Genomic DNA, 25,979 nt, shown 5'->3' with positions numbered 1-25,979 from the left:
TTTTTTTTTATTAGTTTTTAATAAGGTAGCTAGCTCTCAGAAGACAATGCTAGAAGGTTTTCTGGAGGGACTGTTACTCTTTTCAAAAAGTTACTGTCTTAAATACATGCACATACACAAACTCTCACACTTCCCATTTCTCCCAACGAGTGTCTTTTCATAGCAATAATCACTGCATGAGTTTGCCACTCTTATTCCACAGAGATTTCATTTAGAATATGTGATTTTATTTGAAATGTATTTTTTTCATCATGTGAACATGCTGTGAGGTAGGAAAGAGAGTGCACACTAAAAAGAAATTAAAATTGTATTAATTTTGAGAATTTAGAGTAAATTAATTGCAGGTGACTTTCATTACTATATCAGACAATAAAAATTGACATCTATCAGAGTTAAAGGCAGAAATGAAATTTGAATGACTACTGTGTTATCTGCCTGGAAGTTACTTTAGGAAGAGAATGACTTGAAGTATTTAGGAGCTAAATACTGTTCATGCTGTATGAGGGTAGGAATAAGGGCTGGATGCTTGGTTAATCAGAGAGGAAACAGTTTTTCAACTAATATGTTGAGTATCAAATTACAGTAAAAGCAGAGGTCCACAAGGGATTGGATGCCTACGGGAACAAAGACATGGCAAATCACAGGCTTCTCCTATGGTCCCTATACAAATGAGTCATGTTGGCTATGTAGACATGAGCAAGCAGTCAGGACCTAAAGGATCCTACTGATATGCAGTGAAACACCTGGAGCTGAGGGGCTCGCCTCTGCACTGCAGAAAGTGTTTATTTTGCTCTGCTCTAGTCCTTTTCAAGGGATGCACACTAGAGCACACCTCCTAGTTTAGTTACATCCAAAAGGAATCAAACCTGTGTGCCCTGAGACTGAGCTATGGAGAGAGAAAACCACAGCAAAGGAAGTAAAATGAGAGATTTGCTTCCATGTGACCTTCTGATCTGAGCTGCAACGCTGATGTAAGCGTATTTATTATGTCTATGTAGCTGTTTCTGCTGAGAATGGGATGAAATTTCCTGTGCACACTGTATAAAGATTGGACTAAGAGTCTGATGCTTGGTTAGTCAGAAGGGGAACAGTTTTTCAAAAAGAAAGCAAACCTGGCTGAGTCATCACCTCTGGGAACAGAAGGATTAGTGAGGCAGAAGCAAAGGAGAAAGCATGGAGTATGTCAAAGATTAATGGAGACTGTTGCTGTGTTTCACGATCTTGCCTCTTCAGCAAAAGTTTAGAAGGGTCCTATGATCATTTTTAGTTGGTTCAAACTTTTAAGAACAAGGAGGAAATCCAAATCCATATTTTCCCTAGCAAACTTATTATACCCAATAGGCACAAGGTGATGGAGATGGGAGAGAGCTTTGGTCTGCTTTTTGACCACTGATCTTAGATGCTGCAAATGAGAATACCCTTACTTACAGATGTTTTTATATGATGCTTGAAACAGGTAAGATAAAACCATTAGCTTGTGTTCCAGATCCTGATTTGTAGGTGTATATTGTGTATATGCACCTCAGACACAGACACTTTCAATTCGTTTTAAAAGGTTCAACAAAATGAAGTTCTGAGACTGTTTCCTAGACTGTTTCTAGGTATTATGACAAGGTGACCCGCTTAGTGCATGAGGGAAAAGCTGTGGATGTTGCCTACCTGGACTTTAGTAAAGCTTTTGACACCATTTCCCATAGCATTCTCCTGTAGAAGCTGGCTGCACATGGCTTGGACAAGTGTACTCTTCACTGGGTAAAAAATTGGTTGGGTGGCTGGGCCCAAAGAGTTGTGGTGAATGGAGTTAAACCCATTTGGTGGCTGGTCACAAGTGCTGTTCCCCAGGCCTCAGTATTGGGGCCAGTTCAGTTTAATATCTTTATCAATGATCTGGACGAGGGGATCGAGTGCACCCTCAATAACTTTGCAGATGACGCCAAGTTGGGTAGAAATGTCGATCTGCTGGAGCGCAGGAAGGCCCTACAGAGGGACCTGGGCAGGCTGGATCGATGGGCTGAGGCCAACTGTATGAGGTTCAACAAGGCTCAGTGCCGGGTCCTGCACTTGGGTCACAACAACCCCATGCAACGCTACAGGCTGGGGGAGGAGTGGCTGGAGAGCTGCCTGGCGGAAAAGGACCTGGGGGTGTTGGTCAACAGCTGCCTGAACGTGAGCCAGCAGTGTGCTCAGGTGGCCAAGAAGGCCAATAGCATCCTGGCTTGTATCAGGAATAGTGTGGCCAGCAGGACCAGGGAGGTAATCGTCCCCCTGTACTCAGCACTGCTGAGGCCACACCTTGAGTCCTGTGTTCGGTTTTGGGCCCCTCACAACGAGAAGGACATCGAGGTGCTGGAGCGTGTCCAGAGAAGGGCAATGAAGCTGCTGAAGGGCATAGAGCGCAAGTCTTGTGAGGAGCAGCTGAAGGAGCTGGGGTGGTTTAGTCTGGAGAAGAGGAGGCTGAGGGGAGACCTCATTGCTCTCTACAACTACCTGAAAGGAGGTTGTAGCGAGGTGGGGGTCGGTCTCTTCTCCCAAGTAACAAGTGATAGGACAAGAGAAAATGGCCTCGAGTTGAGCTAAGGGAGGTTTAGATGGGATATTAGGAAAAATTTCTTCACTGAAAGGGTAGTCAGGCACTGGCACAGGCTGCCCAGGGCAGTGGTTCAGTCCCCATCCCTGGAGGTATTTAAAAGATGGGTAGATGTGGTGCTTAGGGACATGGTTTAGTGGTGGACTTGGCAGTGCTAGGTTAACGGTTGGACTTGATGATCTTGAAGGTGTTTTCTAACCTTAACGATTCTATGATTCTATGATTATTGTTGGATATATGGAATTTTCTAGAGCTGTATCCTAATACTTTGGTTTCCATTGTACAGGAGATGCAAAAGTGTCATCTTTCTAGCTGTTCTTTTCAGGTTTAATTTCTGCTCAGAAATTAACAGTTCATTTCAAAATTTAATATTTTCAATACTTTCGAGAACCCCTCATGCACTTACAGAATACAAATAATATGAATTAAAATTCAGCTCTAATTCACAGCAAATTGTATTATATAACATGTTTTTAAAGATAAGGGTTAATTGAAAAGTGTGTCGGCCAAATCATTTCTCTGAACATTAGCACTGTGTGTATCACAAGCAGCAGGCAGCCGTTGGATTATGAACAGGTTCTGATGTGCTTTGAAACTGTGTAAGGATGGGAGGACAGAATTAACTGAGCACCATATGCTGTCAGGTTCACATTCATCTGGTGTGGACAAGGCTTATTTTACCCTTTAGAGTGAGGATCCTGTGCGTTGCTGGTGCAGGGTACACAGGTAGGACAGGTCATGCATGGGAAGGTGCAGTACGCATACACAGGGGCGTTCTGCACAACACCTGAAGATGTCTTTGAGCTGTTAATAACCATATTGATAATCAGAGCTGCCTTCGCCCTAATAATTCATACAGAGATTGCCTTTGTTCCTGCTGAAGCCTGTGACAAAGCTCCTTTTATCCACAGCTGCTGCTGTGTTCCTTGTTGTGCATTGGGTCTAAACAGAGAAGATGCTCGATATATAAGCTTTTCTGATTAAGCCCTTCCCAGGTCTGTTCTTTCCAGTTCCAGCTAGCTTTAGTTTTCTCATATGTAGACACTCTCATCTGCTTGAGTTTCCATGAGGGGGTTAGATGTTGGGTGAATGGGGAAGAAAAAACTAGAATTCCTCACCAGCTGAGTAGGTATGTGTGTACTTGTATGAAATAGGCTAGGTACAATTTTGACCCATTCCTGTACAGTTTTGAACCCTTGCTTCCTCGTGTCAATTCATTGATTCCTCTGTGACTCTGTATTGAAGCACTGGGACCCATGTCTCTGTAGAATTGATTTTATTTATATTTGCTGTTTGATGTCATTGACTGTATATATACAGTATGGAATCCAGCGTGAGCCTAAACTTGCTACCACTCCACAATGACTATCTACTGGAGTACCCATGGGGCAGTGGAGCTGAGAGCAGGGGAGAACTTAAGGAAGTTCCCTAAATTTAAGTTTACCCTCAAGGATGAATTTATCCCCTCAGAGAAGGGGCCCAGCGTGCCTTCTGTCACACTCCCATTAGTGCATGATGTGACTGACCATCTTACTGGCAGGGCTGGACAGCCAGGTCAGGGTAGCTGGAGGAAACATCAAGTTTCAGGTCTCAGGAGCAACTACTGCTTCGGGACACCAAGCTTAGACTTGCTGTTAAGGTCAAGGCAAAGGTGAAGGCTACGTGTGCCTTATTACCAAGTATGGTAAGCAACTTGTGAAGGTGTTCCAGTTCATTTGTGCTGTATTTTATGTTCATTTATGGCTACTCATGCTGCTGATGGAAATCATATTTTAAGATGCACGCAGAAGCACGCAGAGTTAATGTGGAGATTTCACCTTTGCTCTACACTGTTCCATGCTCTGAGTACTCGTTTTCCCATCCTTCATATTATAGGAACACCAGATTCTTTCAAATAGGGTATAGATAAAACCTGAAGTTGAAGGCAATAACTGGTAGGGTCACTGTGATGAAGCTTATTTTGTGAAAAAGAATAAAAGATGAGACAGCATTTTTTTTTATTTGTAGTAATACAGACACACATATATGTGTGCTCCACATCTGACGTATTTGAGTTACTGTGTTAAAAATTATTTGCAACTCATTGCTATGGCTGAAGGAAGTCCAGTTTTATTTTACATTAATGAAAAGCCTTTCCATTTATTTTCTGGATATATTTACAGAAAATATGAAAAAACATCTAATGAGTGAGTATTCACCAAAGTTTCCAATTGCAGGCTTTTTTTATTTCCGGAGCATTTTTTACGTATTTTTAGCACAGGAAGATTTTGGTGTCTTTGCATTCTTCTTGCCAATGTTATTTTTCTCGTGCAGAGAGATCACTTATCTATTTTGTACCTGCAGTCATTTTTGTGGAAACTCTCTCACTTTTCTCCCCCCATAAGAACAAATCAATAAAAAGTGAAAGCTTAAAAATATTCCCAAGCTGCATGTAAAACAAATGGGATTTTTAAATGCTGAGTTGGCATCCCTTCCCACCACGCTTCTGAATGAGGTATGAAGCTGAGGTCCTGACCACATGCAGTCATTTAACCGATCCCATGGCACTCTTTTCAAGAGTAGAGGTGAAAGCAGCAAAGTCATGGCTTAATTTCAATTGGATAATTACATTCCACCTACTTAAAAATTCCTCACTGGTTTCTGTTCGAAGAGGTATTCCTCATTTTTCTCCTAAACTGTTGTGTTGTGCGTTGCTAAAAGGCTTTTGCCCTTCGCCCCAGCAGAAATGCTTGCTCCTGGACATTCCAGTAATGACTGAAGCGATCATTGTGTATCTAATTTGCAATAAAATTTCCTAAAGCTTCTCAAATGCCACAGGAATTGTGGAAATATAGCAGATACTCTCCTCTGCCCCTTACAGACCATACAGTGCACCTCAGTGTCCCATGTTTTGGAAGAGTGATTAGGAAGTGTAAGCACAGAAGCAATGGATGAAACATTTATTATAAATTATTCCTGGCATTATATCTAGCTTGCAGGTGGCATTTGTTGCTCAGGCATGTGCACAATAGCTACACATGCTTATATTATAAACTAATTTAAGATTACAGGGCACAAAAGCTAGTAAAATTATCTTAATCTTTTTTTTAATCCCACCTGACAACACTCTTCTAAGTATGTTGACACTGTATCTCGTGCAGGTGAAGCACAATTCTGCTGAAGGTTCCTGAGAGCTTTGTGAACATGATTTCAATGAAAACATAATTTAGCTGAAGCCTGAGGACTGTGGGGACCCCTGGTGCAACAAGAATACCAAAGTAGTTCTAAACGGAGCTACACTGTGCGAAGAAGATGCTTTGTGAGCGGAGAAAATGAGTGGTGGAGGTTTAATCTGGTGCCTTGCCTTTGCCTGAATAAGGAGGTAACTTGAGAATGTTGGAGGTTATGCATGCTGTTTAGGTTTTGAATCATCCTGTGTGAAGTTTAGCACCATTAGGAACAAAGCTATTTTAAGGTTAGTAGTCTTCCAACTGAAATATCTGAAGTGTGGTTGCATGTTATAGTTTGAGCTCTTCTAACAGCTCACCAAAATGGATAAAGCCCATTTTCCTCCCTCCTCTATAACTCCCTGTCCCAGGCATGTGTTTCTGCTAATTACCTTGTAGTGGCTGCGGTACTTGTCTGACCAACCTTATTTTTTACGTGCAGAAAGGCCATACAGGGCTGGACTCTCTAGCCCTGGACTCTGCCTCTGATGGTGGGCAAAGTGAATAGTCAGGGAAGGAGAGACAAATCAGATAGTTATACCCCTCCCAAACACCCTCCAGCAATCTGTGCGTCCAAGACTTTCTAAGGCAGAAGAGGCACCTAGGTATGCAATAACCCTCAATGGATTTTTCAGCAAAGAAGTTGTCAGGAAAGACTCATCCAGTCCTTCCTTGAATGCTTGTAAGCTTTTATCACTCACAGCACCCCGTGGATAGGAGCCACCGTTTAGCTGTGTACTGTGTGACGGACCACCTCATTCTCTTTGCTTTCAACCTGCCAGCTGGTGGAAACCAGGTAATACCCTCTTCTGCTGAAGAAGGCAATGAACAGTTGAACTGCCATCCTCTCTCCAACACTCATGTCTTCATCCAGGTCTGTCTTATCTCCCTTTGCTCACCTATTTTCCAGGCTGAAAACTCCTAACCTTACTCGTTCTTTGGACACAAGTTTTTCCTAATCTACAATCATCCTTGTTGCTCTTATCTGAACCTTTTGTAGATCTGCTCAGTCATTTTTGAGATGGGAAAGCCAAACCACATTATTCAGTGGTCCAAAGTTCTCTCTTTTGTTCTCTTTTCTTTCCTTATAGTTCCTAAGACTTTATTTGCTCTTTGACTGCTATTGAGCTTTGTGCTGATGCTTCCTGGAGTTATCTATCATAATCCCAAGATTGCTTTCCTGGTAAAGGTCAACTCCAAGCCCATTATTTTCTTTCTGAAGTTAGGATTGCTTTTTACTGTGAGTGCCATATATTATTCTACACTGAATTTTATCTACCTTTTGACACAAAGCTGCTCAGTGTCATAAGGTCTTTCCAGAATTCTTTGCAGTCAGCTCTTATCTTTTCTACTCTGAATAACTTTCTACAATCAACAAATTTTGCCACCTTGCTATTCAGTGTATTCCTATGATATTACAGATATGTTAAACATCAGAGATCTCAATGCAGAATACTGTGAAACGCCACTGGAGATCACTATCAGTTGAGAAAATTATCCTATTCTCAGATTCCTACCTGTTCACCAATTATTTTATGTATTTTCCTTTTTATGCAAGGATTGCTTAAATATCTTCAGAGCTTATACTAAGGGGCTTGGTTGAGAGTCGTTTGGAAGTGTAAATGGAGTCTGTCAACTAGATCTGCCCATGTAAGAACCTTCTGACTCCTTACAAAAGCATCAGGTTTGTGAAGCTTGGCTTTCCCTACAAGTGCTGATAACATTTATCCAAGTGCTTTGGTTCATCATACACATTCAAGAGCAAAATGGTAAAAAAGAGAGCCAAGAAAGTAAATCAGTAGCACTTTGCTGTGTTAGCAAGTTGAACTGACTTATCTCCTAATCAGATGGGCACTGAGCATCATGCTGGTGGGTGCGTGTGACCTCTCCTTTTAGCAGCAGCGAGACAGTGCTTTGGTTAGGACATGAAACCAGCAGTGGTGGTGATGTGACTCCATGGCCAGCAGCTGTGGCTTCTTCCTCAGCAAATGGGCATGGTAGCTGCTGGACTGGGCCAGTGTGCTGCCTCTAAGGCCAGCATTTCTCACCATCCTTTTCTGATAGAAGTGGAGCAAGGCAGTTGATTTTCTTTCAGAAATAACAGCCAATGTTTTAGCATGTAAATGAGTAATGTAAGTGCTCTCAAAATTATGCCATTTTCCAAACATGGAAATACAAGTCTGGGGGGTTTTCCAGGGTCTGAGAAACATTTTGTGGCTCAAGTGTGCAACATTCTGTGTGCACAGGTTCTTGCAGGTGTGAGGTCCTAGGTATTCTCCTCCCACCCAGCTTTCCTTGTCATTGGCAGAAGTGGGGAAGAGAGCTATGGATTTACAGGTCCCTTTTAAAGAAGGCAGAAGCATTGTGTTGGTCTGTTGTGGGACAACATGCTTTAAAGATCCTCTTTTAAGCAGCAGTCCCTGTAAGAACCTCGTAAGGGTTAAGTTCTTTGACTGGACTAGTGGAGTTTCTAGGTGTACCCCAGAGACTCCATTTAACTCTTCTGATAGATCCAGTTATTTAAGGCTACTTAAAACTTCTAACTGAATTTTCAGGCAAAAATGATTTAATTGTATTTTAAAGCCTTCAAAAGAAAACAAAGGAATACATTAAATTATTTTTAAAATTTACTCATAACTATGTAACTGTAGTAATATACAGTGTAAGTTCTGTCACTCTATTAAAATATACAGGAAAAAAGCGAGAGGTCATCTTTGCTTACTCAAATGTCCTACTGAATTAAAAAAAACCCAACAAATTAAAATGTAAATTAAAGTCTCTATTTTTTAATTTTTGAAGATGCAGAAAGACTGTGAAGATAAACTTCAAAGGTTCTGATGACTGTCTCATTTTTCTCCTAGGGAACTTATGAACACCATTATAATGTGTGAGTGTAAGATAAAAAATATCTACTGGCTTCACTAGGCTATTGTACTTCAATTTTTGCTTGGAATCAAACACCTAAGTTAAGTAAATTTTGAGAACTTGAAAGTCTTCCAACTGCTATAGTGTTCAAAGAGTAGGTTGGGGATGCTTAGTAGACAGAGCCAAATAATTTTACCCAGTAAGTTAACTAATTGAAATCTAAGAGTACTCCATTATTTTGTTACTATTTTTTACAGGGAAACAGAAAATGCATTTGTAGTTGCCTGTATTTTGAATACAGCAAAAATCCTTTCATTTGAGTCCAGCTAATTAGTGGTTATCCATGAATCAGAATTCTCCTATGCAATTTTTACTGTCTGTTTCGTAAGATGTATCCAGATTTGCTGGAGAAAAGGTAATTAAAAATAAATACATTCCACAGCAGCCATCTCCTTTATTTCTAGTTCTTTATTTAGAGATGATGTATTTTGATTGATACAGCAGACAAGCTGCACTTGCTGGTCCTTATATCTGTCTTTCAGTTTCTACATTAAAGAAGGTTGCAACTTCATTGCTTTGAATAGAGAAAACAAACGTGTAATTTCCAGTTTTGCAAAAATTTACACCATGCAAGTCTCTGAATAGATTTTTTAAATATTTTTTTTTCTAAACCTGTTGAGTGAACTTAAATTAAGATCATTACAAATAAGTAAACATGTAAAAGAAGGTACTTTAATTTTTTAAAAACAAACCTACTTAATGGAAAAAAGGTAATTCTTTCAATTGTCTATAAAGGCAAAACATATGGTAATTTAATATGTAAGCTGGTTGTGAAAGCAAACATATTTAGGCACAAATATTTAAACAAAAATATTGACTGTTGTCTTCTCATTTCTCTTTTTTCTTAAAACAGTTTGCCCTTATTGAATATGGTCAGAATGTCCCATAAGGTGGCATGAGACAGGGAAGGTGGCCTCCACTTGTCCCCTCTGGCATACTGGAATAGATAGGCTGGCTATATGCCAAATCCGGTTGCCTTCTCCATTTAGGTATCTAATACTAAAAATGATCAGGATCTGCTGGGCTTTTTGTTTAAAAATGTGAATGGAAAGCTTTAAGGTAAGCTACGCATGAGCGCTGAACTCAGCAAGGCAGAAGACACCTCGCAGCCCCACGAGATGCGGAGCACCTTGCCAAATAGCTTTACCAGCCATCCTGCTGGTAAAATCATCCTGAAAAGGTGAGCCACTGCTAGGCTGAGTAATATACTTGGGTTATTTATGAGGTGTGTAAAAGAAATGGCATCTCTGAGGCATCGCTGAGGTTTTACACGCCTTCCACTTTTGAAGTGATCAGAGCTGCCAAAAGACATAAACCTTCATTTGTCTCAGGTCTTTCCTTGTCTTCAGATGTGAAGTTTCTTTCTCTCATGGTGCTGTAGCACAAACTTGCTGTATTTTCCTCAGACCCTTTCAGGGAAATTGACTTTTTCCACATCACTATCTTGGTAGGAAGTCATCTCCTCCTGTGACTGCCTACTTTGTTTGCTGGTTTGTCTAGAGACCATGGCAGAGCCCAGAATTGCAGCCTGCCCCTTCGACAGTTGGGCTAATTCAAGGGTTGACAGACCCATCTAAAATATAAAATTTAGATAGCATGTCGATAAACAATAGTTTGGGGTTTTTTTTCCTGTCCTGCTCTCCCTTACAATGTATTCTGGATGACGTGCTCTGCCTGGAACATTGGCAACTGCTAATAGCTTCTGGGAGGAACCTGTCATTCAATGTGCAAAAACTCATTCTTGACCACAAAACAGTGGGCAGGTTCAAGCTGCTAATACATATGCAGTTACTGGTAGCAGGCTGTGATTTCTTTTTGTTCTCAGTAGTTTTGGATTTGCATAGATCCCTGTAATATTAGAAGATTTTTATTTCATCAGTCTGCCTATTTATTTTAAATGGAATAAATAGTATGGAGCTCTCACTGCTTTGTAGGTTTGCTGTTTTTCCCTCTGGTAAATCTAGCAGAAGTCATGAAACTCTGTATTTTAATAGTTCCATGGCGTATCTATGTAGATCTCTATGGATTTAAAGTTGCCTTTGAAGTCAATGAGAACACTAGACAAAGCTAATGGTGTCTGTGTTCACTCTTTTGTCACATCAAAACTAAGCTGGTGTGTGACACTCAATTTCTCTGTTGTACTTTCCACTGGCATAACAATAGATGACACTCTGGCGTGCCATAGTAAACAACAAGCATTGACAGCTCATGTTTTTTTAGAGTATTTTTGCGTTAATAATGTGGGTTTTTTACAATCTTCCAACTGATTTTGCTGGAGATAATGAGGACTTGTCATAGTACCTGTCTTCTGTTGCACTTTATCTGTGCTGCTGGAATCCAGCTGGAATGAAGTTCATTGTTCCTCTCATGACCTAGGGGAGGGGTGGCTTTTTCCTGAAGGTCATGTGCTTTGACTCATTAGATTTACTTGAGTCATGCCATAAGTGTTTTTCTCTTGATTAGATGCCTCTGTCATCAAAATCATGTTGTGTGTTGCTACTTTTTCTTCCTCAGGCAGTTGCAGCATTGGGACATAAGGTTTGTCTCCTGCTCAAATCCTGTCCGTTATTGTACTTTCCTTCCATACTGCTTGTGTTCTCTGCATCATTGGCACCAGAATTGCCTACATTTTCATCTCTCAGTGTCTGGCTTACCAGCTTTCTTTTTGCTAAGCTTGTCAGTGGCATTTGGACAGTGCCCTTAATAACACGCTTTAACTTGGTCAGCCCTGAATTGGTCAGGCAGTTGGACTAGATGATTGTTGTAGGTCCCTTCCAACTGAAATAGTCCTGTCCTATTCTATTCTATTCTATTCTTCTATTCTATTTTCTGCTCATGCCAATAAGAGGCCTGTTTCTTGGCAGCTCCACTTGTGAGGTGAGATCCTGCATTTTTGAATGGTCCCTCCTCTGCTTGGAGCATCCCTAGTTCTGCAGGACTGCTCTCAGGCGTCAGATGCCTCATACCTGTGACACCGCAGTAATAGCATTGGTTTCGTTTTCAGTTCCTTTGTTTCAAGTAACATCCCCCACCCTATACTGCACATGTTTAAAATTATGTCTGCAGACATATCCTGTCACAGTTTTAATCAGATTGATTTCTTTTCTCTCTCAGCATTTGGGGTCGGGTTTTTTTTGGTATTAGTTTGGCAGCAGAGGGAATGTCCATGCTATACAGTGCAAGACGTCACAGATTATGACCTGTGATTCTGTTAGCAGCACTAACTAAATCACCCTGGAACTGGAATTAGTTTAGCGCTGCATTCAAACTAACTACTTGTGCTGAGAATTGAGAGTTCTTATTTTTAGGACAGAAATGACAGTACCCTAACTAAAGTTTCTTTTCCCTAGGTAGAATATGGGTTATGTTCTCCCTGCTGCCAAAAGCCAGAACAAAATTTATGTACATCCATGCTCGCAGGCTTGAGACTTAGCTGACACGTGGAGCTTACATTCACTTTCTGAAAAGGGATTAAATTCCTCTCATTGACTAATGTTTCAGGGTAAATAAGCAGATTGCAAAAAGATTGTCGCTTAAAATGAAAAGTTATTACAGCGTCTGAACTAAATAACACTGCTGAGGATGTGCTGAGCATCAAATTTTCTCTTGTTAAAACTAAATCACAACTTTCAGATTTTAGAAAGAGTTCATTAAAAATTGTCTTATCTACTTAATTAAAGGCAAGTATCCCTATATAGAGCCAGACAAACAAATTAACATAATATGCCTCAGCTTCTCCTGAGGAATGTAATATTCTTATCTTTAGAACACTAATTGCTGTGGTTAGGGTTTTGTTAAAAATGAATTGATATTTGCTAAGAGTACAAATTTGACAGATGCAGAAAACATGTGACTACAACAGCATTCTGATAGTCAGATGAAATAAGGTATTTAAATGTTAATATAGTGTTTTTCTAACAAGAGGAAAAATATTAGTTTAGCAAATTAATCCCAGTGCATTGATGTCTTCCATGGGATTGTAGTGCTTTGTTAATCTATCATATTACAGAAAGATTCAAAGTAAAAGCTACTTCTATCATAGGAAACTGTAGCAACATGTGTAATAACAGGGAAGATTAGTTCCTGCCTACACAATTAGGCAATGTATTGACTTAATACAGTTCATGCACATACATAATAAATGGGAGTTTATTATAATATGTGTGCAGCCATCTTGAATACACTGATTAGCAACATAATACAGTCAAACATAATCATATATATTTGTATTTTGTCGAGTGCAAATTAAGTCAATGTATTCCAATGTTCTGTATTAGCTGTGTTAAGCAGACAAGCCGTATGGACACGAAAGAAGTAACTGATATTTATTTCAGTAAATCTTTCCTTACGCTGACAAGTAAATATTCCACGGACTACAGATCTCCTTGAGAAGAAGCAGGGCATGTACTGGAACAGAAAGCAGTGTATTAATGGGATATATTAGCCGTTTAGAAAATAATCTGTAGCAATCAGCAAGGCACAAGTAACTGCTGAAATGTTTTTTCCTGGGTCTCCGATGGGAACCCATGTCTGTTGGGACATGGAGCAGGAGCAGCCTTGCAAACAACTGGGAGACACTGTGTACCTAGACCGTCCCACAGAGTATTTAGACTTGCTTTGTGCAGGATTCCAGGAGTTCTCACCTCCGTTTTACTGGGCAGTGAAGGACTGGCCCGAGTCTTTTAGCCAGAGAATTGCTAGAGAGACGAGATGCCTTGCTCCTGGGAGACGTATGTCCCCATGGATGGCTTGCTTTATTATGATTCAAGGAGTTTATAACCTTAACTCACTGGTCTTGGTGTCATTTACTTGCCCCAAGTATTTGACAAAGATGGCACTATAATTGAGAAATCTATTTAACATGGCTCACCAGCCAGGTTCCTTGCTAGCGGTATCAATGTCCCTCAGCTAGACCTCTTTTACGTGCCATAAATGCGAGAAGCGCTGATCCAGGATTTCCCACCCTTGCTGGGTGTGCCAACAGGCTGCGAATAGCTTCTCTAGGTCATGACACCAGTGTGGCTGAGGGCTCTTCTTGATCTTCTTAAAGGTATTTTACTCTCTTTATGTCTTGAAATTAAAAAACAAAACAAAACAAAAATCAAACCCAAAACGAAAACCCCAAGACCACAAATACAAGTAATGGGTCTGTAGGAAGAGACATCTCTGTTACTTGGAAGATGTTTCAGGTAATTTGGAATTTGCTTCTAATTAGCTGGGAGCAATTGAACAGTCAGTGTAATTCTCTTCATCATGGCTTGACTATTAAATTTAGTTTACGAGGACCATCTTCTGTGTATCAGTGTCTAATACAGCATTTACCAATCATATTATAACATCTAGTAATACATAGATTTTTTGTTAAGCAGCAAACAGATTTTTGTTTGGTAACACAAACATATTGTTAACAGATTAACTCGGATAACAGTTCAGTATGAACGACCATTGTTGTGTGGTGCTATGTTTTGGATTTGTGACCAAAACAGTGTTGATAACATGGTTTAGTTATTGCTGAGCAGTGGTTACACATCATCAAGGGCTTTTCCATTTCTCATGCTGCTCCACTGGTGAATAGGCTGGGGGTGCACAAAAAGCTGGGAGGGGACACAGCCAGGACACTGACCCCAACTCACCAGAGGGATATCTGGTACCATGTGACGTCGTGCTCAGCAACAGAAGCTGAGGGAAGGAGGAGGAAAGGGGGGACGTTCGGAGTTATGGAGTTTGTCTTCCCAAGTAACCGTTATGGGAGATGAAGCCCTGCTTTCCTGGAAAAGACTAAGCACGTGTATATATATATTGTGAGTTTAAATGGATAGACATATTATGGAGCCCTTAATGAAAACTTCCAGTGGTAGCAAATACATGACTATGCTTTCTTTTACACTGAAATTCAAGCATTATGCATACTTGAACATTACCCACCAATTAAAAGGCAATTTGAGAGAAGTAACAGCATCCTTGGTGTCAAGGGAGCCAAGGTTCACAGTCGTAACTGATGGGCTTCCCTGACTGCAGCTTCGGAGCTAGGCATTTCAGTGACACATAATTTACAAGATAGAACCGTGTTATATGAGTTATGTAAATGACTCTAAATTATTATTCTGCCATCAATAATACAGCAATTTTAGGAACTCCTAATTTACCCAGTAGGAGAGCGTTTTATGTGGCATATGGAAATGAATGAGCCACACATGCTTCTCTTGCTTAAAACAGAGAGCTTTGGACTGTGTGATAAGCCTATAATATTCACATGTCACAAAGGATTTTTCTAAACAGTAAAGTATCTGCCCTTGGTATTAAAGATAAGGGGAGTCTCACTTGAGAAAAAGAGGGACAACCGTTCTGGTTTGTTGCTGGTTTTACATTGTGCAGTCATCTTGTTTTGAATCTTGCCTAAAAATAACCCAATTCTGTCAATCTAGGCAGTATAATCATTTTGTGTGTAGAAGCTACATTCATATAACATGAATCCTATATTTTTTTTTTTCTGTTAAAAAGATCTGTTCAAATATGAGGCGTAGATCTTTCAACTTGGTATAAATCAACAAAATCTCTTCACTCCAGGTAAAAGCAACCTGATCTACAACGAGGACATAGTTTAGTGGTGGACTTGGCAGTGATAGGTTAAGGGTTGGACTCGATGATCTTAAGGGTCTTTTCCAACCTTAACGATTCTATGATTCTATAACAACTGAGGATCTGTAAATGCAAAATAAAGGTTCATGAACTCCTTTAGACTTCTAATGAGAAAATAAAATTAATTAGAATGGTATTGAGTGACATTCCTTAAAAATATTTTAAATTGAAATTTCTTAAAAATCATTGACTATCCTTCAATGCAACCATGGATCCTGAAAAATGCCAAGCTTCAGGAAAATATATTGAAAAACTGTGATATGTAATGTGTGCTTTTTTGTTAATAGAAAATGGGTTCCTTTTTATATAAAAAATAAATAAAAAGGGAATAAAGTTAAGAATGTAAGAAAAAAATCAATGTTTAATTTAGTAAGGGGTAACTCAGGGTGTACTTGAGGTGCTTATGGAAATTATCTGCACTTTGGACTCAGGGAAATAAGGTCACAAATCTCTTTATTATAGACAAATTATAAGGTAAGTTATAATTTATTTCTTAATGAAAAGCTACAAAACCTGTCTTTAATACCTTTGTAGTGTTGCTAGTTCCTTATGGCAGAAGCTGGGAAAACTACAAAAGTGAAAAATAGTGAAGGGAAATAAGGTGATTAAAATATCAAAAAAAATCACTGGATCATGATAGTTAAGCACTTAAAATGGGTGAAAGTAAACCAATGTTTTGTGTGGGTGTCATTACTAAAATTTTGTTATTAAATGCTGTGCAGAAGTTATAGCTGAAAAAAAGAATTAATACATTTAACAGATATTTTTCCTTTAAAAAATACACAAAACCTAGCCTCTTATTTTTCTTCAATATGCCTGAAATATTTTCTCTCTTATATGTAAAGGTGTTTCCAAGGTGTGGATGCTCCTCCCTACACATGTTCTTTTCCCATTTTTCTAATATTCCCAAAGAAAAATGGGAATGAGGCAGAGCTGGAATAAAAAGCAAGCAAATTATAGAAAGACAGATAGTTTCAGTTTGGGGGGCTTTTATAAAATTAAAAAAGTGAGAATTTTCTGCTAATGTAATTTCCAAAAAACAAAGTCATCATTAAACGCAAAGAGACAATTTTGCCAAGGATGCAATACTTTACTTTATCAATGAAACACTTTACCTTTTTTTCTCATGGTAGTGTCAGGTTATTTAGGATAGGGTATATCTTTTATCCCTGAATTTAAGGAGGAAAAAAACAAGCAAATATTGACCACAGCTGACCTTGTCTATTGTGTATCATTACTCTAACAGTGACATCTAGCAGCATAAAATTAGGAAACACACATTGATCTCAATGGTGACCTAAAAGTGACGTATACAATGGTATCTCTGTGTACCTCAAGCAGAACAAGGAGAATTTTACTGCGGCACTGTTACTTTTCATTTGACTTTTCTGTCCAGAAAGAACTCTAAAACCTGAACAATTTCCATAGAAGGTAAGGCTCGTGCCATGTGCCATGCTAGCATAACAAGAAAGCGAAGTTCTAAATTTATCTGCTCTCCCGTCTTCTACCAAGGAGACTGGACTTTGATTTTTAAGAAGGGAAAAGTATGGATAGCTACAGAGAAGAGTTACAGGATTTTGGTTTTGCAATGTGCTTGCATTACTGGACTACTCTATTCGAGTCCAGCATAACATGTATGATTGTAAATCATATAGCAAAGTATTGCCTACCAAAGCTGCAAATAGCTGATGGAAAATAAACACATATAAAATGACATAACAAAACAATGAGAAAGAATTAGTGGATGACTAATGAATCAGTATTCAGCCAGAACAATCCATAAAAGCATGGACTGGTTAATAAAAGCTTTCTTCTTACTTTTATGCAGTTAACATAATTCTACTTAGTAGCATACTCAAGTGAACAACTGGAATTACTAAAATAATGAATAGAGTCAACATTTAAAGTTTTTGGAGTCAACGATGAGGAAAATAAAGACTGAGAAGTGCACTGGGTCATACATTATTTCTCTCTACAGGGACACAATTAGTTCATTCTCTGTTCCGGAGATTTGATCTATTGTCAAATGTAGTGTTGATTTATCACAATTAGTCTTAAATTTGGATCAAAATTATGATAGTGCTCATACTGTAATCTGTATATTTAAGAGACGGAGGTCAGTATTTGATGGTGCCTCACTTTATTGCTAGTTGCTGTTCTACAGCAGCTCTGGGGCAGAGTGTTTGGCAGCTCTTTTCCAATTGTCTGGTAACACACGCTATTAGAGCTCCTCCCCATAGATAATGTCATAAGATACAGACACATTGGTATCTCTGTCTCCTGCAAGTTCTGGTCAGTAAATGCTAGCTAGTTGTGTGTGCAATACATAAATGTCAAATGCAGCTGATGGAAGGAGACACTAACAATAACCACATTTAAACTGGAATGGCAATACGAAAGAACATTTTTTGATCAATTTTTTTTGGTGCAAGAGTAATCACATAAAATAATTGCAGACCATATTATCCATTTTGTGTTCCTTTGAGGAACACAATGACATTGTTATAAAAACATTAATATATTAGATATTAAAACTGTTATTTATCCCTAAGTTCTAGTGAACTTTAATACAGCCTCGAAGTAATAATAACAAAAATTTTCTCTACAAAGTTATATAGCAGTACAAGTCTGTGCAAAACACCTTCAGCAAAATATACAACTTAAAAGTTGGAATCCTCTTTCCCTCCAACAGTCTTCCAAGTGGCGTCTAGGAAATAAGAGGACTTCAGCATCTGAATTTGATCTGGGTTTTATTCTGAGTCTCCAGCAGCCCTGGAAGCAGCCTTTTCTAAAGTAGATTAATTCAATGAGCTAAATAGCAGCATGATCACTGCATCCTGTCAGTGTGACACCTGCAGTAAAAACACTTCAAAACAGGCTGTTTTGTACAGACTCAGTAGCGTCTTGAGTTTTGATTTTGTGGGAGAAGCAGAAGTCAATTCTGGAGCGCTCAGTTCACTGCCATGCTGATAAGTACCTGATTTGCTGCTGATAATCACTTTCCTCTTCATTAATTACAGCTCTTTTTTTCTATTGACACTTCATATAGCCAGTGCTAGATATTCCAGTACTAATGAATTTGATTACACTATACAAGATAATGATCAAAATAACACAATATCAACTCTTCTATGAAAGAATGTAAACACCTGTATTAGTATTTTATGTTCTAGCAGCTTGCTGCTTTCTTCGTGACATTGTATTTATTCTATCTTGATTTCCAGCTCCAAGCATGATGAATGCATATATTCTTAATTTCTCATAAGGAGGGTGGCAAGCACTGTAATAGATGACTTTAAAGCATAATGAAAAGAAAAACGTAATGAGCCCTATTTAGGACTCTAACCATTTTTTTTTCTCATCATTTTGATGGTGAAAATGGAGCAGTATGATCTATGTGAATGTGTAATCCTTTTCTTACTTGGGAAGCTTCAAATACTGCCTTGCTGGGCTTTTGAAATGGCATGATTATGACTGAATTGCACATTGCCAAGAAGAATTCCATTTTTCTAAGAACACAGTAAAGTAAAATTATCAAGATTATAAAGAAGTTATGGTTTATTTGAGCCAGCAAAAAGATGGCTACAAACTGACCATTTTATCAGCTTTTTTTCTCATCACTACATGCAGTTTAACATTTGCACATTCTTATTAACTTTCCAATTTGTTTTTGAAGATGGTATTATGCATGGTCTAGTAGAAATAAGCTCGATTTTTCCAGGAAGACTGGTAGAGAAAAATTGATGGTCTTCAAGTCTTTCAGGTAAACTGTACTAACTCCACTAAAATCAGAAATAAAATCTTTTTTTAAAGAAAAGAAGGGTGCTAAGCTGACAGAGATGGTGGTCTCAGGCACTGGTCCCAATAACAAAGGTACTGCCAAAGGTGCAAGAGCAAGGTTGGTTTCTAAAACCATTTTTGGAAAAATGTACACTTAAGTTTTCAGAGTGATTAACTATTCTAGCTGTGTAATGCTTTCTGAAATTAAAATCCTCTTGAAGAGAATCATTTGAAAAACTGAGGCTTAGCACTTAATTTTATCAGAAAAGACTTTCAGTGCCTGAAAATACTCCAGGTATGGGAAGTAGTAGGTTGGCTGACTGGTTTTGTGGCCTCTCATGGAGAAAAACCTAACAGCTTCCAATAGCTCAGGAGTACAGATGAGCAAATGAAGGTACGGTGGAGTCAGAAGGTGACAGCGCTGCCTCTGGCAGTAACGACACCAGTTAACTGGGCACCATTAGGGCAAAGCCTGAAAATGTGGGAGTGACAATATAGGTGAACAGCACGCGCTGCTGTTCAATCCAGAGTCTTCATGTCAGAGTACAGTTTCTTCATTACCTGGAAGAGATGAGTGATGGTTTAGTGGAAAGGCAGCCAACACAAAACTGTGCCACCTATAGTGGTGGAACCACTGGAGCAAAATGCAGAGTGCAGCCCTCAAAGCTGGAGCCAGCGTATTTTTGAACAGTTTTAAGAAGCCAGTATATTTTCAATCAATATTAAGGAGATAGTTACTGAGTATTTGGAAATCTGGACAGAAATGGGAGGTCAAAATAACCACTTGTTTGTCCTCAGAGGAAGAACCATGTGTAGATCCTTTTTCCACAGAAACCCCAAAGTTCTGGTAAGCCTGAAATGAAGTAGAGTTAGGAGCAGATCCTAAAAGAAACATGGCAGGGCTGGGGCATACAGTAAATAGAGAATCCCTTAGCTCTTGTTGTAGAGCTGTGTGGTCAAGATAGTGTTCAGAAACCCTTAAGCGGGTTAATGATATCCCTCCATGAAGAAGAAACAGTGAAGGAAAGAACCATGAATCATAGGTAATAGATCCAGTTTGGAAGAGGCCTCGAGGACCTATTCTGTCCCCAAAAGTTAGGATGGCAAAGTTAAAGCCTAAGAAAACCGCATACTTTCAATCTTTCTTCATGCCTGGAGCAATAATTAAATGTTTAAATATTTTTAGTTTCTATCAATTATGAGGAAACAGTATTATGATATCTGATCTCTCTCCTAATAACACAAATAAAGCATCCCTGTGGGATCTGCAGCAACTGTTTTCACATGAGGCTAATAAGATCTGTACCTTTAACTGGCTTTCATGTGACAGATGCTTTTGTCCTTCTTAAAGCACTAACCGTATTGTTTAAGTTCCACTGAAACTTCCACTAAGTTGTTTTTCAAGCCAATCTACATTTTCTATGTCTCTTTTTTCATCCTTTCATTTCCTTTGCCCATTCCTAGTTCTTTCAGCTCTCATGATCATGCTTCCCTGCCAGCCTCTACGCATCCTCTGCTCCTTCTACAGGTGGTACCCAGCTCTGGTACTTTCTCATAGCTGTATACTCTCTCCTCCTTGAATCACCAGTCTCACTGGCAGCACCTAGAAATAGGTATATCCAGGAGTAATTATGACTGTCACCGCTCACGCGATGGGGGAAAAGGGAAAACAGAAGAAGCAAGATTTTTTTAAGCATGTCGCTTTATGATTTAGCAAATTGAATCTGTACTTTCAATGCTTGCTATACGTATTGAAAATCTTCTCTACCTTATCACACAGACAAATTAATAGATTAGGTTGAAACATGCCAAGTTCTATCAAAATGGAAACACACTAATGCTATTTTGCTTTGTTTTCAGAAACCAGATACATATTCTAACAAAGCTAACTACTTCAATCTATAGTTTAAAAAATTATGACCAGTTATTTCCCTTTCTGCTATTCTAGCAGTTTTGTACAGATTTTTATGATATTAAAGGAAAAGCATCAACTGTAATTGGATCCTGGTCCCTGAGGTTTATTTTTTGAAGATTATACTGTCTATAACTCTGCCATTGACTACACTGGGCCCAGGACGTTACAGAATATGTAGTCTGAGCGCAGCCATGCAGAATGTCTATCTCGTATCTTTAATGAAGTGAAAAAAATCACCAATTGCTGCTCTAGCTTATTATATAACTTAACATAAAATAGTATATATTTCTAGCTAACTTGAGATAAGTAATAACTGCACGTAACATATTTTCACACAGATATAAACATAGACTTGTCTGGTTCAGCAGCATTTGCAGGAAACCTATAATGTATAATTGCTCAGACTTGCACTTGCTTTTTGTTTGTGCTAATTAATGAAAAATCTGCATGTGGTTGAGAGGGGTAAAAAGGAAGGCAATTAGAAAAACAAGACTATACCTCCATACACATACATGCAGAAGCCAGAGTGATAGAGTACTCTATATTTTTCAGTTTATTTCTTATTAAGATCAAACTAGTAAGTTGCTATTTATACTCCCTGCATACTGTGGCATTTTGCATTATCGTCAATATACTGTTGCATAACTAATATGGTAGCCTGCTGAAGCATTAAGATAGTATTTTTTATATATATATATACATGGGCCCTAAAATATATGTTAGATAGCCATTTTATTTTGAAAAATCTTCATTCCAGTTACTTCCGTAAAAGAAGGATTTTGCAATATTGAAATAATTTTGCTCACAGTATTAACAGTAAGGCTTAAGAAGGAAATATTTTATTTAGTAAGAGTAGGGGGTATGTTGTTTTCAAAGATGATGCTCTTAAAAAATACAAAAATGTCATAAGAACTTCCCTCAGTCATGAAAATATTGCAGTTGTGATGAGCACTGTACCTTGCAGACCTACGTAAGTGTCCTGGTTTCAGCTGGGATAGAGTTAATTTTCGTCTTGGTAGCCGGTATGGGGCTGTGTTTTGGGTTTAGGATGAGAACAATGTCGATGATGATACACTGATGCTTTGGTTCTTGCTAAGTAGTGCTAAGCTGTCTCTAAATAGGTGCTAAGTGGCGCTCACACTGGTCAAGGACTTTTCAGCTTCCCCTGCTCTGCCGGGGGCACAAGAAGCTGGGAGGGGGCACAGCCAGGGGGAGGGCTGGCCCAGACTGGCCCAAGGGCTATTCCATACCATATGACGTCATGCTCAGTATATAAGCTGGGGGAAGAAGGAGGAAGGAGGGGGACATTGGGCACGATGGCGTTTGTCCTCCCAAGTAACCATTACGCGTGATGGAGCCCTGCTTTCCTGGGGATGGCTGAGCACCTGCCTGACGATGGGAAGTAGTGAATGAATTCCTTGCTTTGTTTTGTTTGCGTGCACGGTTTTTGCTTTGCCTATTTAACTGTTCTAATTTATTTTACTTCGATTATTAAACTGTTCTTATCTCAACCCACGAGTTTTCTCCCTTTTACCCTTCTGATTCTCTCCCCCATCCCACTGGTGGGGAGTGAGCGAGCGGCTGCGTGGTGCTTAGTTGCTGGCTGGGGTTAAACCACGACAGTCCGTTTTGGCGCCCAACGTGGGGCTCGAAGGGTTCGAGATAACAACAGATTTAATTGGAATGCGCTAGATCGAATTTATAGCTGTTATTGCTGTTTAGCTGTTAATCGGCAGGCTTCTGTGCTTGCCATGGGGCTTGCTTGCCTTACTGTATGTTAGAGTCATCTTACTGTGTTGTGCCTGGGAACATTTTGATAACAGCAATGGCCACGTACCCGGGCTGGCAGATGGCCAGGGCATCGCTGTTTTTCTGTGCTGCTGTACTGGACAGGCTGGAACTCCAGTGTCAACTCGAGTCGAAGGGACTGTGACCTGTGGACAAGTTCCTGCGGGAGCATGACACCCCAAAGCGTCTGTGGACGTGGATAATCCCATGTCAGAGCAGCCCATGGAGGTTAAGAGTGGAGCAGAGATCCACCTGCAGCCCATGGAGGACCCCATGCTGGAGCAGGTGGATGCCCGAAGGAGGCTGTGACCCCATGGGAAGCCTGTGCTGGAGCAGGCTCCTGGAAGGACCTGTGGACCCGTGGAGAGAAGAGCCCACGCTGGAGCAGGTTTGCTGGCAGGACTTGTGACCCTGTGGGGGACCCACGCTGGAGCAGTTAGTGAAGAACTGCAGCCCGTGGGAAGGACTCACATTAGAGAAGTTCATGGACTGTGCTGTCAGAGGGACCCCACGCCGGAGCAGGGGCAAGGGGAGGACTCCATTGCAGTGTTAAACCCTATAACCTGGCCCAAAGGGGCCAGGGGTGGAGACTGTAATGGAAATACCTTTAAATTGTTGTGACCCGGGATTTGAGTTGCATGTTATGGGAATTACTATAGCAGAAACCCCTTGTTGCTAGCCAGGCTAGGAGTAAGGGGAGGAGTTCATTGCAATGTTAAACCTGGCCCAAAGGGGCCAGGGGTGGAGACTGTGATGGATATACCTTTAAATTGTTGTAACCCATGATCTGAGTTGCATGTTATAGGAACTACCATAGCAGGAACCACCTGAACCAATGGAGGAGAAGCCTTACAAGAAGCAGTGCAAGTGCAGCAGTGACCTGACCTGAGCTGGCTTTGGTGCCCAATAACTCCATGCAACACACCACCTCACCACCTCTCCTGTCCTGAGTGACCACTATCACAGATGGAGCCCAAAGTCATGGACTAAACGCGCTCAATGGACATTTTTGGGACAACAAGGGTGGTGGTCAAAGAGGATGTATTGGATAATGCGGGACCTGAGCATGATGTAAATGGTATGGAATAAGGGGTGGATACTGTCCTGGTTTCAGCTGGGATAGAGTTAATTTTCGTCTTGGTAGCCGGTATGGGGCTGTGTTTTGGGTTTAGGATGAGAACAATGTCGATGATGATACACTGATGCTTTGGTTCTTGCTAAGTAGTGCTAAGCTGTCTCTAAATAGGTGCTAAGTGGCGCTCACACTGGTCAAGGACTTTTCAGCTTCCCCTGCTCTGCCGGGGGCACAAGAAGCTGGGAGGGGGCACAGCCAGGGGGAGGGCTGGCCCAGACTGGCCCAAGGGCTATTCCATACCATATGACGTCATGCTCAGTATATAAGCTGGGGGAAGAAGGAGGAAGGAGGGGGACATTGGGCACGATGGCGTTTGTCCTCCCAAGTAACCATTACGCGTGATGGAGCCCTGCTTTCCTGGGGATGGCTGGACACCTGCCTGCCGATGGGAAGTAGTGAATGAATTCCTTGTTTTGTTTTGTTTGCGTGCACGGTTTTTGCTTTGCCTATTTAACTGTTCTAATTTATTTTACTTCGATTATTAAACTGTTCTTACCTCAACCCACGAGTTTTCTCCCTTTTACCCTTCTGATTCTCTCCCCCATCCCACTGGTGGGGAGTGAGCGAGCGGCTGCGTGGTGCTTAGTTGCTGGCTGGGGTTAAACCACGACAGTAAGTAAAGAAGATAGAAGCACTATTAACTGTGCTGAAGTAGTCTACGCTAGTTAATCTAGGATTCCTCTACAGGCAGTTGAGAGATACAGGATGCTCCAGAGGGAAATTCTTATCACCCATCTCAAGTATTTAAAGATTGCTCACCTTCTGGAGATGTCTGCCTCCCCTCGTTACAGAAGGAACATAGATAAATAGTGTAGCTGAGGTGGCTACTCCTTACTTTATTAAGGCTTCATGACATATGAACAGTGGGGCTTGGATTTTTTTTCCAGATGTACATAAACTTAATGAGTAATGAGCTAAACCACAGCCTTTGTTTACTGTAGCAATAATATTAAGTTTTGAACCCAATCATTTAAATACAGTGGTAATGTGCACAGGTGTCCATGACAATTCTGCTATGGCAAAAATATGTGTGTTCACCAGAAAAAGACCATACCGGATCAATAACTTGCCTATTCATTGCCTAATATTGTTAGATGTATTACATCAGTGGCATGTGGGAAATGAATTGATACATCAGTAATAAAGAATTTGGGATACAGTTTCTTTGTCCTTGGTAATATATCTATTGCATATTGCATACTAATGCAGCCAATAAAGTTCATTGTTTTCCAAAGGTGGAAACATTTCAGAAAGCCTTGATGTAAGAGAGCTGGGCATGTAATCATACGAGGACATCTGTAATTGGATAGCAAATGTAGTTTTCCATGATTGTTAATACTGCAATGCTGTAGTACTGGAGGGCTTCCTCACCATGTATTTTCACTGTGTTAGCCTGATGAATACCAGGAGGAGATTGCTTCCACAGAGCTGACAAAGAAACTCATTTAAATTAGAAGCTACCACAACCACACTAAATAAACAAATAGCATTGTTCCTGAGGTGGTTTTTTGTTTGTTTATTTTTGTTTCATTTAAATCCCTTGAGCTGTCAGAGAAAAGGATTTTAATTTAGTAAGTCAATAAAACCTCTATTTTACAGTGAATTGTTCTTTGTGTTTCTTTTTTTTTGCCTATGCTAAAAGCTGCCATTCTGGGGTGACTGATAACTTATTTTGCTCCTTTGATTTCTTGCCGTGCATACTTGAAGAGCATCTTCTAGCTTACTCACAGCTTGTGTTCCTTTCTGCTTCTGATTGGTTTTGCTGCATGTTTATTTTGTTACCTGTGCCTAAAGGCTGTTTTCTTATGTGGGAACAGCCCATGTGTCTTCTGATTTTTGCCATATGGTAGGCTTTCCTTCTCTGTGTGATAGCCTCTCGATTACATTCATCAGCACATTCCCTAAAAGGCAATTTTGACAATGCTCTTTGCGTACACAGAAATAAGCATTTTCACTTTCCCGTTGGAAGTTACTGAACAAATCTGCTCCCTGGCAGCATAACTT

Source organism: Platalea leucorodia (genome assembly GCF_965183815.1).
Source record: "Platalea leucorodia genome assembly, chromosome: 7".
Lineage (NCBI taxonomy): Eukaryota > Metazoa > Chordata > Aves > Pelecaniformes > Threskiornithidae > Platalea > Platalea leucorodia.
The sequence above is the reverse complement of the archived record's forward strand: the minus strand, read 5'-3'. Positions refer to the sequence as shown.